Genomic DNA, 16,260 nt, shown 5'->3' on the forward strand with positions numbered 1-16,260 from the left:
TTTTTTTTTATTTATGATAGTCACAGAGAGAGAGAGAAAGGCAGAGACACAGAGGAAGAAGCAGGTTCCATGCACCGGGAGCCCGATGTGGGACTCAATCCCCGGTCTCCAGGATCACGCCCTGGGCCAAAGGCAGGCGCCAAACCGCTGCGCCACCCAGGGATCCCCCACCTTTGCTTTCTATTCTTCTTTCTTGGTATGAATTTATTTAAAAGAAAAAAAAAACTTTTTGCAATAACTTTGTAGTTTAAAATTCAATAAACCCTGTTTTTTTTTTTTTTTCAAGAAAAATAAAACCTTTAAGTTTTTCAATTAAGTATGCTGTTAGCTCTGTGTCGTATTGTGGCTTTGCCCATTTCAAGTTTTTATCAAAAATAGATATTGAATTTTGTCAGGTGCTTTTTCTACACCTATCAAAACAATTAGGATTTTTATCCTTCATTTTGTGGTTTATCACGTCGATTAATTTATACACGTTGAATCGTTCTTGCACCCATGGAATAAATCCCACTTGATATGGTATAGCATCTTTTTATTATTGGGGTTGTTTTGCTAATCTGCTGAGGCTTCTTAAAACTGTTCATTAGCGATATTAGCCTGTAACTTTGCTTGTGGCATCCTTTTTTGGTTTTAGGATCATAGTAATGCTGTCCTCATAAATGATTCTGGAAGTATTCTTCTTCCATTCTTGTGGAAAAGTTTTAAAAAGATAGTGTTCTTTATCTGATTGATAGAATTCACCAGTGAAGCCTTTTGGGTCTGGACTTTTATTGGGAAATTTTGGTTTTGAATTTCCTTACTAGAAATCAATCTGTTCAGATTTTTTTAAATTTCTTTGTGATTCAGTCTTGGTAGTATGTATGTTTCTAGGAACTTTTCTCTTTTGTCAATTGTCCAATTTGGCACCTGATTGCTCATAGCAGTCTCTTATGATCCTTTGTATTCTTGTGGCATCAGTTTTAACATCTTTCATTTCTGATTTTTGAGTCCTCTTCTTCCTCGATGAGTCCAGCTAAATATTTATGAATTTTTATCTTCAAATACACAACTCTTAATTTCACTATTTTTCTTGTATCTTATTTATTTTTGCTCTGACCTTTGTTATTGTCTCCCTTCTTTTAATATGGGCTTCATTTCTTCTTTTTTTAATTCTTGAGACTGGGTACCTTAGCCTGTTACTTCTCTATTGTGGCCCAGGGGACATAGCCAGCTAAAAGCTTGTGTTTGTTACGATCCAGTCACTTGTGAGCATTAGCCCCCACTGGCTACCAGAGTGAGGCAATGGGGAGATTTTGCATAGATAGCAGCCACAAAACTCAGGCAACCAGATGAGTATAGAAGCTGCTTTCTCTGAGGTATGGGTAAGCTGGTGCCAGGCAGAGGGAGAGTGTAAAAATGGCACTCATTGGCCATTTTGAAGTGTATTTTATATTGGCCTCTAAATGTGTGCTAGATTAGGATCTCTGCCTCTCAAGCCAATAGTTTAAAAATAAGCTTCTTTCACAAAAAGTCTGGGTACTTTTTAGTCAGCTGCCTCTGCTAGGTGAGTCCATGTGTGTGAGCACTTGAAGAAAACTGTTTCTCCATTTGCTACATCCTTGCGGGTCTTCTGGACATAAGCCAGAAGTTGGTTTTCAACTAGATGTTTTGAGGATTTGTCTTAAAAGTTGTGCCATATGTGGAGTTAAAATTCTTACGTCCCCAGGGAACAGCTCAGGGTTTTGAATTCCCTCCCAGTGGTATGTTGTGTTGGTGGTGGGGTTTGTGGTGAGATGGTCTAAGCCTCTCCTACCCACTTTAATTTGTTTTTTTTTATTCACTTAGTCCATATGTAAAAGTCACTCAGCTAGTTTGGGGGGTTTTATCAGAGGAGATTGTTGTATATGTAGCTGTAGAATCAGCGTATCTACTGGGGGAGGTGAGTTTGAGATTCTCCTAGTTGCCATCTTGAACCAGAACATTACTTTTTTTTCTTTTAGCTCTTGCCATTCTCCAATATACTATATCTTACCTTTATTTTCTGTTTTCTCACTTAAGGTCCATGATAGTAGAGATGGTCTGCTTTATCACCGTTTATGTCTAGCACATACACTAATGTTTGAAGTATAATATGTGCTTAATGAATTTGTTATAAATGGATGATGAAATGAAGAAAGCCTAGAAACATCTTTTGCACTGAGGGTAATCTGTAAATGACCAATTTTAGAAAATTATTGTACAAGAAATACTTGGTGTTTTTCTTTGAATCCATTTTATACTTATTATTTTGTAACTTTATAGTCATAAACCCGAGTTGCAAAGGGCAAGCTCCACCAGCAAGAGCATTCACATAAGACTCCATAGGTTATCAGAGCACAAATTCTGGCTACCCCATTTATGTGTAATTTTTGTCCAGTTACTATCATATTTAAGCATCAGCTTTAATCTACAAAAAAGAAAGCACCTCATTTAATTAAATATTGTGAAGATTTAGTGAGATAATCTCTAAGATAATTAAAATGAAGTAGCTAATAACTGGGAACTGCTGCTACTTTTACTATTACCATTAATATCTGACAGATGAAAACCTGGATACAGCCTTTTCTAGTAATGGAGTTCTAGAGAATAGAGAAAAATATGCCATCTGCTTCACTAAATTAAGAAATTTATTAGAAGATAATTTGCATGACTAGTATTAATAGAAAAGTACCTCTTAGTGCATTCTCTATAAAAATTAAGAATTACGCTCAAAACTAGGACAAATATTTTCTAGGGCACAAGAACAAGTCATCCACTCTCCCTCAGATTTGGTTTTACAAAGCAATCTTTCTTAGTGTGGCTGGAAGCTTTCTGTGAGGTTTTTAGCCCGAAGATTTCTGTGCCAGGACTACTATACCATTTCCCTAGCGTCTTCAGCTGGCCAGTGACGGGTAGAGTTAGTAAGAAGTAAGAAATCTTCTTGGTTCTAAAAAGCTTTGACCTCATAGTTAAAATTTGAACACCACTGAAAGTAAGCATGTTCATTTATACCAATTCTAATTTTTTAAAAAATTAGCTTTCCTTTTGTGGCTGATTTCTTTGAGGAGAGGTGTGGCAATAACTTCTTATTTTCTTCTATCGTTGCTCTATTCTATTCCTAGAGAAAGCAGAACATGAAACAGCATTGTGATATCAATCCCATTTCTACATACTCTACTTTCTTCCACAGTTCAGGGGTTGTGGAGCTGGAAAGAAGTTCAGGGGCCTGGATGGCCCCTTCCAGAAGCAGGTAGTACCAGTATCAAGAGGTCTCATGGTGTGAAACCCAGGGATGCTTCTCATCCTATTTATTGGAGAATACCATCTTTGAACACAAGGCAAGGGTGTAGAAATGTAGGAGAGAAGCAGCAGCCCAAAAAGGACTTCTGTAGCCTGGGGAGAGAAAATCCATCTGAGAATTAAGGGCTATGTCCATGGACAAGATACCACAAAATAAATTTTATTTTTAATTTTTTTAAATTTGTTTTATTAGAGCTCAATTTGCCAACATATAGCATAACACCCAGTGCTCATCCTGCCAAGTGCCCCCCTCTGCCCATCACCCAGTCACCCCAACCTCCTGCCCACCTCCCCTTCCACTATCCCTTGTTCATTTTCCAGAGTTAGGTGTCTCTCATGTTTTATCACCCTCACTGATATTTTCACTCAACATAATAAATTTTAATTTAGGAATCCCAGCATACAGATGGAAGAAGATGACCCAAGTGTGCTTCTGAAGTGTGGCAAGGCCAGAGCACAATGTCAGTACTGAGAAACCAGATCAGGTTTTGTGAGGCCCCTTAGATTATCACTCTCTGTATCTGCTGCCCGTGTCCTAGCGGATCTTAATGACCTTTATACTCAAGCTGTGTTATTTCAGTTATCGTTCTCTCTTCCTTCAGCATCTGAGACCGAAAATTTTATACCAGCTCTAGTTTGTACCATTTTAGAGTGATTCTGTTTGAAACAAAATTTACTGAGGGCCTACTCTGCATTGCTTTAGATTGAAATTAGATACAGGTCATTACCTTTTAGTAGTATAAACTATACCATTATAGTTGTATCAAAAAAATAAAAAATAAGACTACAATAGACTGCAATGAGTGTTATAAACCTGAAAAAATTTTCTAGAACTTAGAAAAAAGGTAAAGATCTAAGGGAATGTGGGAATACTGACAACTCCCAAACCTCCATGGTGACTTTGCAACATGTTATTTACATTAGAAAATGGGGGTGGCAGTGGTTCTGCACACATCAGGGGGGTGATAAGCACTCAGCGAGATGATGCCCCAGTGCTTAGCACTGTATCTGGACCAGAGGGAACAGTCAACTGACATTGGCATTTTATTTATTTATTTATTTATTTATTTATTTATTTATTTATTTACTTATTTATTTGATTCTTATCTTGGAAGGCTTTTTGGAGATAGCTCTTCCTCAGCTTTAGGAAAGACACATATTGGGGCTTCCCTGTCTGTCCTTCTGTAACCCCTTTTATGTCATTACAGCACCTCACATTACTGTCACTGTTCATCTCTACTGATAGAATGTGCTATTCTGAAGGAGTGGGATCATGCTCTATTCACTTTCCATTTCCAAAGTTTAGCAGAGAGCTTGGCACACACTAAGATTTTAATAAATGTTAAATGAAAGTTACTTAGCTTCTGTAATTATGTTCTGTTTTCATATAGAGTGAGCCACAGTGGCATAGCTTGCAATATGTCTCCAAATCTTATTGGCATAGTTGTTTTGCTGTCATCTATGGCAGTGTTTCAAAGATTCAGATGTGTTTTCACACTTCATTTCACCCTGTGAACAATCCATCCTTTATTAGCTCACCATAAAGAAATAACTTTGGAAATGCAGCTGTTCTCCATCAGTCTCCCATAGCCTACTGACTGAAGCTAAATCTCCGGGAACGTTGTCCTTCCTTCAAAGGCAGGCAAATCTCTGGAGCTTGGTTAGTGGCAGGAATAAAGGATAGGCAGCAGTGCCAGAGATAGGTAATGTGAAGCAGGAGAATCCAGTTCTGATCCTGGGGAGACACTAGAAAACCTCAAGATTCTTGGCTTAAACCAGAAAGCCAGGCAATATCATCCTGCTCAGGTGACACTTAATCTTTACTGAATGAGTAGAGTTTACTTGAAGCTCATTTGTAAGATTAGAGAAGGTGGGGATGCTCATCTCCCTAGATTGTTTTAAATATATATATATATATGGTCTATGAAAGAAAAAGCAATGGACAGTGAAATATAGTATTAGTAATAATCTACTTACATATTGGCCTGAGTCTAATCCCAAAGAAGTATTGTTACTTTCTGACTGCTAATGTTTAAGTTTCACCTTTTTGAGATCTCCAGAGTTGTTCTTGCCTGTGAGGCATTGTTTGTGAGGTTTTGGAGGGCTCACTGGTGTTGATGCCCTGGTCATTGAGGTATGGCCTCTGCATATGCTGCCCCAGTTGCTGTGGATCCCTTGCTTCTTAGCAGACCAGTTCATCATTGGTGGCTAGCTCTCTGTGTGCCATGCTGGACGGAGATATGTAATGGGACTGGAGCATTGGCTCCCTGACTTTTGCCTTCCTCTCTTGTTCTAGGCATCTTAAGGCAGAAGTTTGTGCCCCAATGTATTGTATAGTTTCCTGAAACATTTAGAGAAGAAACCAAAGTTCTGGAAAGTGATTTTTTTTTAAATTTTTATTTATTTATGATAGTCACAGAGAGAGAGAGAGAGGCAGAGACATAGGCAGAGGGAGAAGCAGGCTCCATGCACCGGGAGCCCGACGTGGGATTCGATCCCGGGTCTCCAGGATCGCGCCCTGAGCCAAAGGCAGGCGCTAAACCGCTGCACCACCCAGGGATCCCTGGAAAATGATTTAAGTAAAAAGGATCTTCCTGACTCTGAATACCACCTCTTCCTTTTTGTTTATGAGACAAACTATAAGTCTGGATTCTTCTCCACTTCACATGCATAGTTATACCTAGAGAATTCCTTACATCCTATGTCTCACCTTCTCTACTCTAAAACAAAATTGGAGAGACTTCGGTTGAACAATGTTGACAGTCGTACTCAGGTTGTGTATGGCTATCAGCAATAGACTCAGCTTGCAGTGTTCCTCTAGAATCTTCTCAGAAACTGCAGTCTTTTTGTAAGTTCTATGCCACCAGTTCAATGAACATATCTTAAGCCCCCATTGATGAGCTTTAGAAAGTTAAAGTTGATGGCTGTACTCCAGAATATCTAAAGAAAAATCATAAAGGCTTCTAGTATTTTGATACTAGTTTCTAATAATAAAAAAAACGATGTTCATGTAATGATTTGCATTTTTACCAAGGGATGGGAGGAAAAGCCATTAAAGAAATCTGTTGAAGGTATCGGCCAACTCTGCTCTTGAAAGAATCATCAGTGATGTTTGCTGAACTTTGTCTACACAAGGACAATAGTGGTTTGATATAGTTAACCATTTTTATTAATGAGAGCCAATACTAAGCCAAGTTTCAGAACTTGGGGAAGTTAATGATCAAGCTAATATCTTCTCTGTGTGCTCCAGTTGAACCAAAAACAATAATATAGTCTCTATATTGAGAATAGTACATGTTTTACTTTTGACATATATGTATTAATATTGTCTACTTGCCTTGACTAAAATTCAAAAAATTTTGTTTCCTTCTTCTAGTCCCCCAGATACTATAGTGCATTCTACATAGTGTTTTGCTTACTAGAACTTGACCTGGTTAATAAAGTGTCCTAGGAAAACAGAAAAGGCCCCTATTGACATTTCCGTATTTGATGGTATACTGAATATATTGAATTTTTCTTAAAAGACCTAAACTTATAGATCCTATTCTTGTTGAGAATAAAAAAATATTTTCTTAGGATTATGTCATCCTATCAGAATGTTTAGAGGACATTAGTATTCCAGACTCGTGTATGTTGCTATGTACAACAGCTGCACCTGGCAAATTTGCTGTTTTGGTGACATTGGCCATTTTGATGAGCCTGCAGAAAGGGAAAAAAATCATGCCAAATAGAGTACAAACTCTTATACAAAATGTACTTCAGAATTACCAATTTGACTTTGCAGTGTTTGCTTTCAGAGGAAAACAATAGCAACCAAAAATAAAAAATAAAAACAAAAACCAAACATTGACAACCTTGATAGACTTAAAGTGTTTTAATGACATGTGTCAATCCACTGTAAAAGCAGTATAATATTAAACATTAAATGGAGAATTCAAGGTAAAGCTTGAATCTAAAGGACTCACTACTATCTAGTCTGAAATCTCTTGGGGACTGATTACTCCTTTGAAACAAGTCATTTCTGTACATCATTCCTTCCTTCTGAGCTGCTAATTAGCTGCCCGTATTGGGTAGCGACAGTGGCTTTCATAGTAAAGTTGTTTCAGCATTGAAAGATCTGTCAGTTGAGTGTGGCTTGTTGTAAACATTAAAACGACTCCAGATGAATATAACTTGCACATTCCAGTCACAAGCTTTCCCAAAACTGTAAAGCTAAACCCTGAACTGAAGTTATGATGGCTTTTCTTTTTTTTTTTTTTTAATTAATTTTTATTGGTGTTCAATTTACCAACATACAGAAAAACACCCAGTGCTCATCCCGTCAAGTGTCCACCTCAGTGCCCATCACCCATTCCCCTCCAACACCCGCCCTCCTCCCCTTCCACCACCCCTAGTTCGTTTCCCCGAGTTAGGAGTCTTTATGTTCTGTCTCCCTTCCTGATATTTCCCAACATTTCTTCTCCCTTCCTTTATATTCCCTTTCACTATTATTCATATTCCCCAAATGAATGAGAACATACACTGTTTGTCCTTCTCCGATTGACTTATTTCACTCAGCATAATACCCTCCAGCTCCATCCACGTTGAAGCAAATGGTGGGTATTTGTCGTTTCTAATTGCTGAGTAATATTCCATTGTATACATAAACCACATCTTCTTTATCCATTCATCTTTCGATGGACACCAAGGCTCCTTCCACAGTTTGGCTATTGTGGCCATTGCTGATAGAAACATCGGGGTGCAGGTGTCCCGACGTTTCATTGCATCTGAATCTTTGGGGTAAATCCCCAACAGTGCAATTGCTGGGTCGTAGGGCAGGTCTATTTTGAACTCTTTGAGGAACCTCCACACAGTTTTCCAGAGTGGCTGCACCAGTTCACATTCCCACCAACAGTGTAAGAGGGTTCCCCTTTCTCCACATCCTCTCCAACATTTGTTGTTTCTTGCCTTGTTAATTTTCCCCATTCTCACTGGTGTGAGGTGGTATCTCATTGTGGTTTTGATTTGTATTTCCCTGATGGCAAGTGATGCAGAGCATTTTCTCATGTGCTTGTTGGCCATGTCCATGTCTTCCTCTGTGAGATTTCTCTTCATGTCTCTTGCCCATTTCATGATTGGATTGTTTGTTTCTTTGGTGTTGAGTTTAATAAGTTCTTTATAGATTTTGGAAACTAGCCCTTTATCTGATATGACATTTGCAAATATCTTCTCCCATTCTGTAGGTTGTCTTTTAGTTTTGTTGACTGTATCCTTTGCTGTGCAAAAGCTTCTTATCTTGATGAAGTCCCAATAGTTCATTTTTGCTTTTGTTTCTTTTGCCTTTGTGATGGCTTTTCTAAAGAGAGTTCTAGAGAAAAAATATACATCCTTTCTTAAAAGCAGGCTTTGATATTAGAGAAACACTTTATGGGATAAAGGACATCTTTCCACATTTGAAAAGTACTTTTAAATATCATTAAAGTATATAGATAGCTGGCCACTTAACAAAATTTTTCTACTTCAATTTATGAGTGTTGATATAGTAAAAGCAAATGGTTTAAGGATGCTTCAATATTTGTACATTCAACTTCAGAAGCTTTCAGGGAGGATAATATACCTTCATGCATTTAAATTATGCATTATATCATACAAACTGGGAACATTCTGAAGAGATAGTAAGTGAAATTCCAGCTTCAGCTCTTGGATAATGAGGTCATTGAATAGAGAAGAGAAATTGAACAAATTATCCTGAGAGTTGGAGTGATAGGAATTTTATTTTATTTTTTGTATGTGATTCACTTAAATTTCAACCCTTTTCAAGCTGAACAGAAAGAATGAAAGTACCTGTCAGGAGACTTTTTAAATACCCACCTGCTAATCGTAGAGATGAGATGGACCCAATCCCATAAATCTAAGAATACTTCCTATATATTGTAAACTCGGTAAATATGGCTCACCAACCAATAATCATATTATTTATTTTCTTGAACATCGTAGGTGCTTTTGGCTCTATTCATTTATAAATGTTATAAATGGCATTTTAGTTGGCCAGTTCTACAGCAGCATTGAACAGCACGACTTAAATTATTTGGAAGCATACTAATAAAGGCTAAGCACTTGTAGGTATGTAGGAATTGTAGAAGTGTCAATGCAGAGCAAGTGTAGGTCCAGTCCTAGAAAAATTTGCAATCTTAAATGTGAGATCTATAGCACATGCAATGGAGAATATACTATGGGAGCCCATATGCAGTCCAGAGGAAGGCGAGTATATCTAAATTATTCAGAATATAATACCTACCATCTTAGAATTTGCAAGGTTAACTTCTAGGAAGAGCTTCCATTTGTTTTAATATAGTGCTGAGGAAACTTTTTAGCAGGGAGAAAAAATAATGCACTCCCTCCTCAGAACCATTGCTTATAATATCTGAAGATTTATAATACTGAAGATTTTAACCAAATTACCACACCAGCTCTCCATTTCATTTGCCAGTGTAATGAGGTAAACTGCTTATTTGCTGAAAGCATTGCTTCATAAGTTACCTCCAATAAGCATGGGTCCTACATGTAGTTTTGCACTATTCTTTAACCTAGTTAACAAAATTAATATGGTCCTGATTTCTAGATCTCTAATGTTTCCCCTAATTCTCAAATTTTCTTCTTATTCCTTCTATTTATATGCTTTTGACATTTGATCTAACAAGTTTGAACACCCATTTTTTTTTCCTCCTTCTGTATTTTAGTGGCTCCTTGCCAGCTACTGCAGCTCTGTCAGAACTGGGCTGAGTTCCTGGCAGGTGGTGATCAGAAGCTGACTTAGAATTTTCCCTGAAGTGCTTGGGTTGTTAGAATGTGGGCCAAATGGACATCACATACCACTGTGTGGTGTGTATCCAGGCTCTCCATTTGATCTTACTTTGATATGAATAGTTACAGAGAAACATGTACAAAAAAGGCTCTCCTGAGAAATAGGCACACACAGCCGGTTCAAGCTGATACAATGCTAACAACTGTGGTTTAATTTCAGGATTGCAATATCACCCTCAGCTTAATTGTCCTGATATGCTTTAATAAAGCCTGAGCTGTTGTCCCATGCTATATAATAGGGCCGCTCTTAATTAACTCACTAAACGTTACTGGTTGTGTCAGCACAAAATGTTTATCTGATCAAGGATTCATATTTTGTTATCACTGTCTACGTGGTTTTGAACAAGAGTTTATTCCCAGTATGTCTTTTGCAGATTTTACAATACTTCTAATTAACAAACAATTTAAAATGTTAAAGGCCAGACTAGGTCTGTGGTGGGAAATATTAACAATGGTTTTCCCTTGGAGTATCGTATCTTAAAGTATTTTCTTTTCCAATTCAAATTTATGTGCTCTAGACCTTGAAAACGAAGAGGAAGAAACGATGTCAGCAAGAACATGGGAGACTTGCCCATTTTAGGCAGAAAGAGGAAGATACCAAATGGAAATCTTCAAAAATAAATGAAGAGGTCAGAAATGGTAAACATGAGATAAATATAAGTACATTTCTCCCATTTTAATGCCTTAGCAAATTATTTGATGTTCTAAAAAAATAACTATGTTGTGCTTAAAATATGACAATAACAGAAGAAGAGTAGGTGGAAATGCAAGTATAACATAATGAAGGTTTATACTGTAAGCCTGCTTGAAAGTAGGCTATTACATGTTCACGATATATATTACATACCTTAGCTCATCCACTAAACTGATTAAAAAAAAAAAAGGAATAACTAACAAGCATCTTGGATATTAAATGCAATGCACCCTTAAATAGTCAACCCAAAATGAGGGAGAACAAAGAACACAAAAGATAAAATAATTAGAAAATAAGATAGCAGTATTTTTAAGTCTATGCATGTAAATAAGTCTAAATGATTGGAAACATCCATTTGAAAGGCAGAATATATCACCCTCAGTTGAATGAAAAATGATAGCTCTGTACTCTCTGTGGGAAATTCATGGTAAATGTTAAGACAAAGACAACAGGATTGGGAAAATATGTCATATAACACTAATTGAAGGAGGGCTAGAGTGACTATATTATCACATAAATATCATATCAGGAATATTATTATAGATGTTATATAATGATAAAGAAGTTGATCTCTGAGGAGAAATAATAATCCTAGAAGTGCATGCACCAAACAATACGTCAAAGTTCATAAAGAAAAGTGATAGAAATTAAAATAGACAACCCACGATTATAGGTGGAGATTTTTTCTCTGTAATTGATGGAACAAAGTAAGAATAGAGAGAACTTGAACACTATTAACCGTATTCAGAGCAATCCATGCAAATATGAAATGAACATACTTTTCAAGTGGAAATGCAACATCTATCAAGATAAACCATATTCTGAGCCATAATACAAATCTTAACATACTTAAAATAATTAAAAAATATAAACTACGTATTTTCACTGAACAAAGGAGAATCTAAAAATTAATAAAGCTATCTGGGAAAGGTTCTGATATTTGAAAATTGCATACCACCTCAGTAAAAAAAAATTGCAAAGGAACTACTTTGAATTTCAAAGATGAAAACAGTATATCAAAACTTGTGGAGCTAGGACAGTGCTTGGAAGATGATTTACAGCAGCAAATGCTTTATTAGAAAAGTCACAATCTTGGGCAGGCCTGGTGGTTCAGGGGTTTAGTGCCGCCTTCAGCCCAAGGTGTGATTTTGGAGACCTGGGATTGAATCCCATGTTGGGCTCCCTGCATAGAGCCTGCTTCTCCCTCTGCCTCTCTCTCCTTTTTCTTCTCTCTCCCTCTCTGTCTCTCATGAATTAAATAAATAAATATTTTAAAAAGTCACAATCTCAAAGCAATCTGCATTTTCTCACAGTAGACCAAGGGCAAATTACCAAAGTAAAAGAAAGAAAAGAATTTTTTAAAAATGTAGGATTAGATATTGAAGAAATTGAAAATGAAAAGAAAAAAACAAAACTCAAAAGCTGTCTCTTTGAAAAGTTCAGTGCAAATTATAAATTACCAGTTAAATCCAGAAAAGAAGATCCACTTTGCAAATATCAGCAATGAAAGAGGGGACATCAATACGTATCCTCCATACAGTTTAAGATATTGAGGAAAGATTATGAACTCGACGCTGATAAATTTGATAAACAGGTGAAATGAATCAATTTCTTGGCCAATCCACCTACAAAAGTCAAGAAGACAGATAATCTGGAAAGATTGCAGTTACCTTCCTGCAAACAAAACAGCAAAAAACATCAAGCCTGGATAGAATGACTGGTAGATTTTATTGAAGAATGAAAGGATCAATTATATCCTTTCCATATAGTCTTTTCTGGAAAATAGAGAAGAAAAGTATTCAAATCAACGAATGATATTAAAAACGAACTCAAACACTACAAGAAAACTACAGACCAATATCTCTCAAAGACATAGACAAAGATCCTTAAACAGAATGTAATGTAATTAGATACATGAAATGACAATCATGACTCAGGGTAATGCATTCCAGGAATGTATGGTTTGTTCAACCTTGAAAAGTTAATACAGACCAAAAACAAGTAAGAATAAGACACATGACCATAGATACAGAAAAAGCATTTGGTAAGAGTCAACATCTATTCATGATAAGAACTTGGAAACTAAAAATAGAATTTGCATCAATCTCAAAAAGGTCATCCAAATAAGCCATATTTAGCATCATAATTAATGGTTGAAAGACAAAGGTTTCTCCCTAAAATAGGTAAAACAAGGGTGTCTAGTCTCACCACTTCTATTCAAAAGTTTGGGAATTCTAGATAGTACAATCATACAAGAAAAACAAGCCATACAGATTGAAAAGGAAGAAATAAAATTATCTTTATTCTCAGCAGCCTGGTAATCCATTTAGAAAAATCACAGTCTATGAAAAGCTGCTGGAACTAAAAAAAATGAATTTATCAAAACCATCATAAGATAGAAGAACAAGTGAGTAGATTGGTCAGACTGCCACTACCATGATCATTTTAACTATGTTTATGATAAGCACCAATTTTAAATAAAAATTGATATTGACAGGGTGCTTGCATGGCTCAGTTAAGAGATCTGCCTTTGGCTCAGGTCTTGATCCCCAGGTCCTGGAATCCAACCCCCCCCCCACCGCCACGGGGTGACAGAGAAGTGGGGAGCCTACCTTCCCCTTTCCCTTTGCCCCTCTCCATGATTGTGTTCTCTCTCAAGGGTGCTCTCTCTTGTACCCTCTCTCAAATAAAATCTTTAAAAATTTGACATTGACAGTAAACGTACTTCCATTTTACTTGAGTACAAAAGGTGCGTTGTATTTAAAGCAATTTGAGCATTCTTGTTTTGAGACAAAGTACTAGTTCGATTAGGAAACGTCATTTTGTTGGAATTGCCAACATTTGTTGGGTATAATCTATATATGAGTTACCACAGCGCTTTGCATTATTTTAATTTTTAATGACAAGTATGGGTCAAGAAGCAATTTCATATTAAATTTGTAGATGAGGTACTGAGGCTTAGAAAAGCTAAGTAACTTGCTTAATGTCAATTTACCTAAGGTCATGCAATTAGTAAGTGGTAGAACTATGATTCAGACTCATCGATAACTATTAAAATTTTATTAATTGATATGGCCAAATGGTTCAGGGAGTCAAGTGATATTGGCTTTCAAAAGCAGCAAGCATTTCAAATTACTGATCATAGGTTGAGAGAAAACCCATATAATTCTGAGGCATGATATAGAATAGTGTTGATAAAAACTATCATCCATTAATACTGTATTAGTATAAAACCATGTGCATCGCTGTTAGTGTTATATATTTAAAAAGTGTGTTTTTACTGCTATCCTGAGCTATCATTAGGGTCTAGAATATTTACAATCCGCCCTTACGGTTTCCCTATTTCCATCTATCCAATACATTTATAACTCAAACCAAAATTGTTCATTAAGTTCATGTTGACATTTTTAGGGTTATGTTCCAACTTTTTCTTTCTGGTGGGTGGGGGTTACTCTCTTGATCTACGAGATCCTCTCTTATATCTTTGTTGTGGCTTTCCTTCAGCTCCAAATTTTTTTTTCCTGTTTTCTCTGCTTGAAATGTCCCCCCTGCATGTTCCCACTCTGTCTCCCTGTTGGGTCCTATTGCCTTAGCTTTATTCATAACATCACAGGCTTCCTTCAGGTCCTGACTTAAATTTCATCTCACTGAGGTCTTCTCTAATAGTCTTGGTAATTTCCTAGCCCTTTGGATAGCTGTCAATATACCGTATTTCTTTTCTCCAACTCATAACTGTGCTCATTTGTACACATGTATATAATATACATCCTAGAACCTAGCACATATTTGTATGTCGAGAAGCACCAATAAATTGAATGAATAAAGGAATGCATGATTAAAATTGCTTAAAGCAATCCGTTGAACCATGGACGTAGTAATGAATCAGAATAACAACGGAATATAAAGAGTATAGAACTTGCAATATGAATGTGCAAGTTGATTGATGTTTTTTCCTCAATAACATTCATTCCTAATTCTCTGGCCAAAACATGTAGCTATCTTTTCCCTGACCCATATCTAATGTTTTAAGTCTCCTTAAAGTAGTTCAGGTCTGAGAGAGATGCTTTTCTTGCAAATCTGTGTTAGAAAAAATTGAAGTTTAGGCTTTGAGAATTCTGAGCATCAAATACGGTCAAAGCTGTTTACCAGCTGGGGAGAACTCTTCTTTTCCTCTGAGAAGTGCACTGGATTCTTTTAGATGTAACTTAAGCCACAACTTCATTAAGTTCTTCTTCAGCAGTCTCTGGTAAATTGTCCTGAAAATTAGCAAACATTTCAATAATGCAGTCTGGGAAATTCAGTACGTAATTTTTAGCATATTTTATTGCAATAATAAGGTCTTGACAATTTTGCTTTTGCTTAGCCATTATACTCTTTGTTGGTTTTAATTGAACAGTGACAAGCTTGATTGCAGATCAGGGCAATACGTCCCAGTAGCAATGGACTGAGTGATTTGGAAAATTGTCCCACTGGAAATGAGGAGATATCACAAGGAAGCCATTGTGGAAACCAATTAAAATCACATAAAAGTAAATTCTAAATGTATTAAACAAATTTCATTGAAATACAGCATAAAAACAAAATGTATGCAAAACATGTAGAACTCAAAGAAATTTTACCTAGAACATTCAATAAATAAAAAACTGCTACCACCCCCAGAAGCTTCCTTTGTGACCTTTTTTACTCTTCATTCCCATCTAAATGTAGCTACTATTTGTACTTAAAACAAATTACTTTTATCTATTCAGCATTTTATAAAAGAAACCCCTAATAGGTAACTTCTGTGAGCTTCTTTCACTCAACATGATGTTGTGCATAATAGAAATTTATTCACTTTCATTGATGTGTAGTGTTTAATTGGATGCATATACTATTAGTCATTGTACAATTAATGGGCATATGCATTGTTTCCAGTTTGGGGAAAAGATAAATAATGGTACCAACCTTTTCATATGTAATTTTTGCAGCTCATTTTTTTTCAAGAGTAGAATTGTTTCATAACAAGCGAGATGTACATTCACGTTATAAAATTATCCCACACAAAACTTCCAAAGTTACGTTAATTTTATATACATATATTTATATATACATTTTATATACGTGTGTGTATATGTGTGTGTGTGTGTATATATATATAGTTTAATGATTACCAACAGGGCATGAGAAGCAATTGCTTCACAGCCTTGCTGAGACCTAATATTTTTCATAGTTCTTATTTTGCCTTTTGGGTACATGAGTGGTTGGTTATACCTCATTGTGGCTTAAATTTTATACTGATAAATTTTTATAGCCTCTTTTAAGAGCATGCATTTTAGTTTTTCACCCATAGTTAAGACAGGATTGCCTGTATTTTTCTTATTGTAGGAGTGGTTTTTAAGTTCTGGATCTGTTATCCAGTCTGGTAGACACTAACCGCATGTGGCCAT

Source organism: Vulpes lagopus, chromosome 9 (assembly GCF_018345385.1).
Source record: "Vulpes lagopus strain Blue_001 chromosome 9, ASM1834538v1, whole genome shotgun sequence".
NCBI lineage: Eukaryota > Metazoa > Chordata > Mammalia > Carnivora > Canidae > Vulpes > Vulpes lagopus.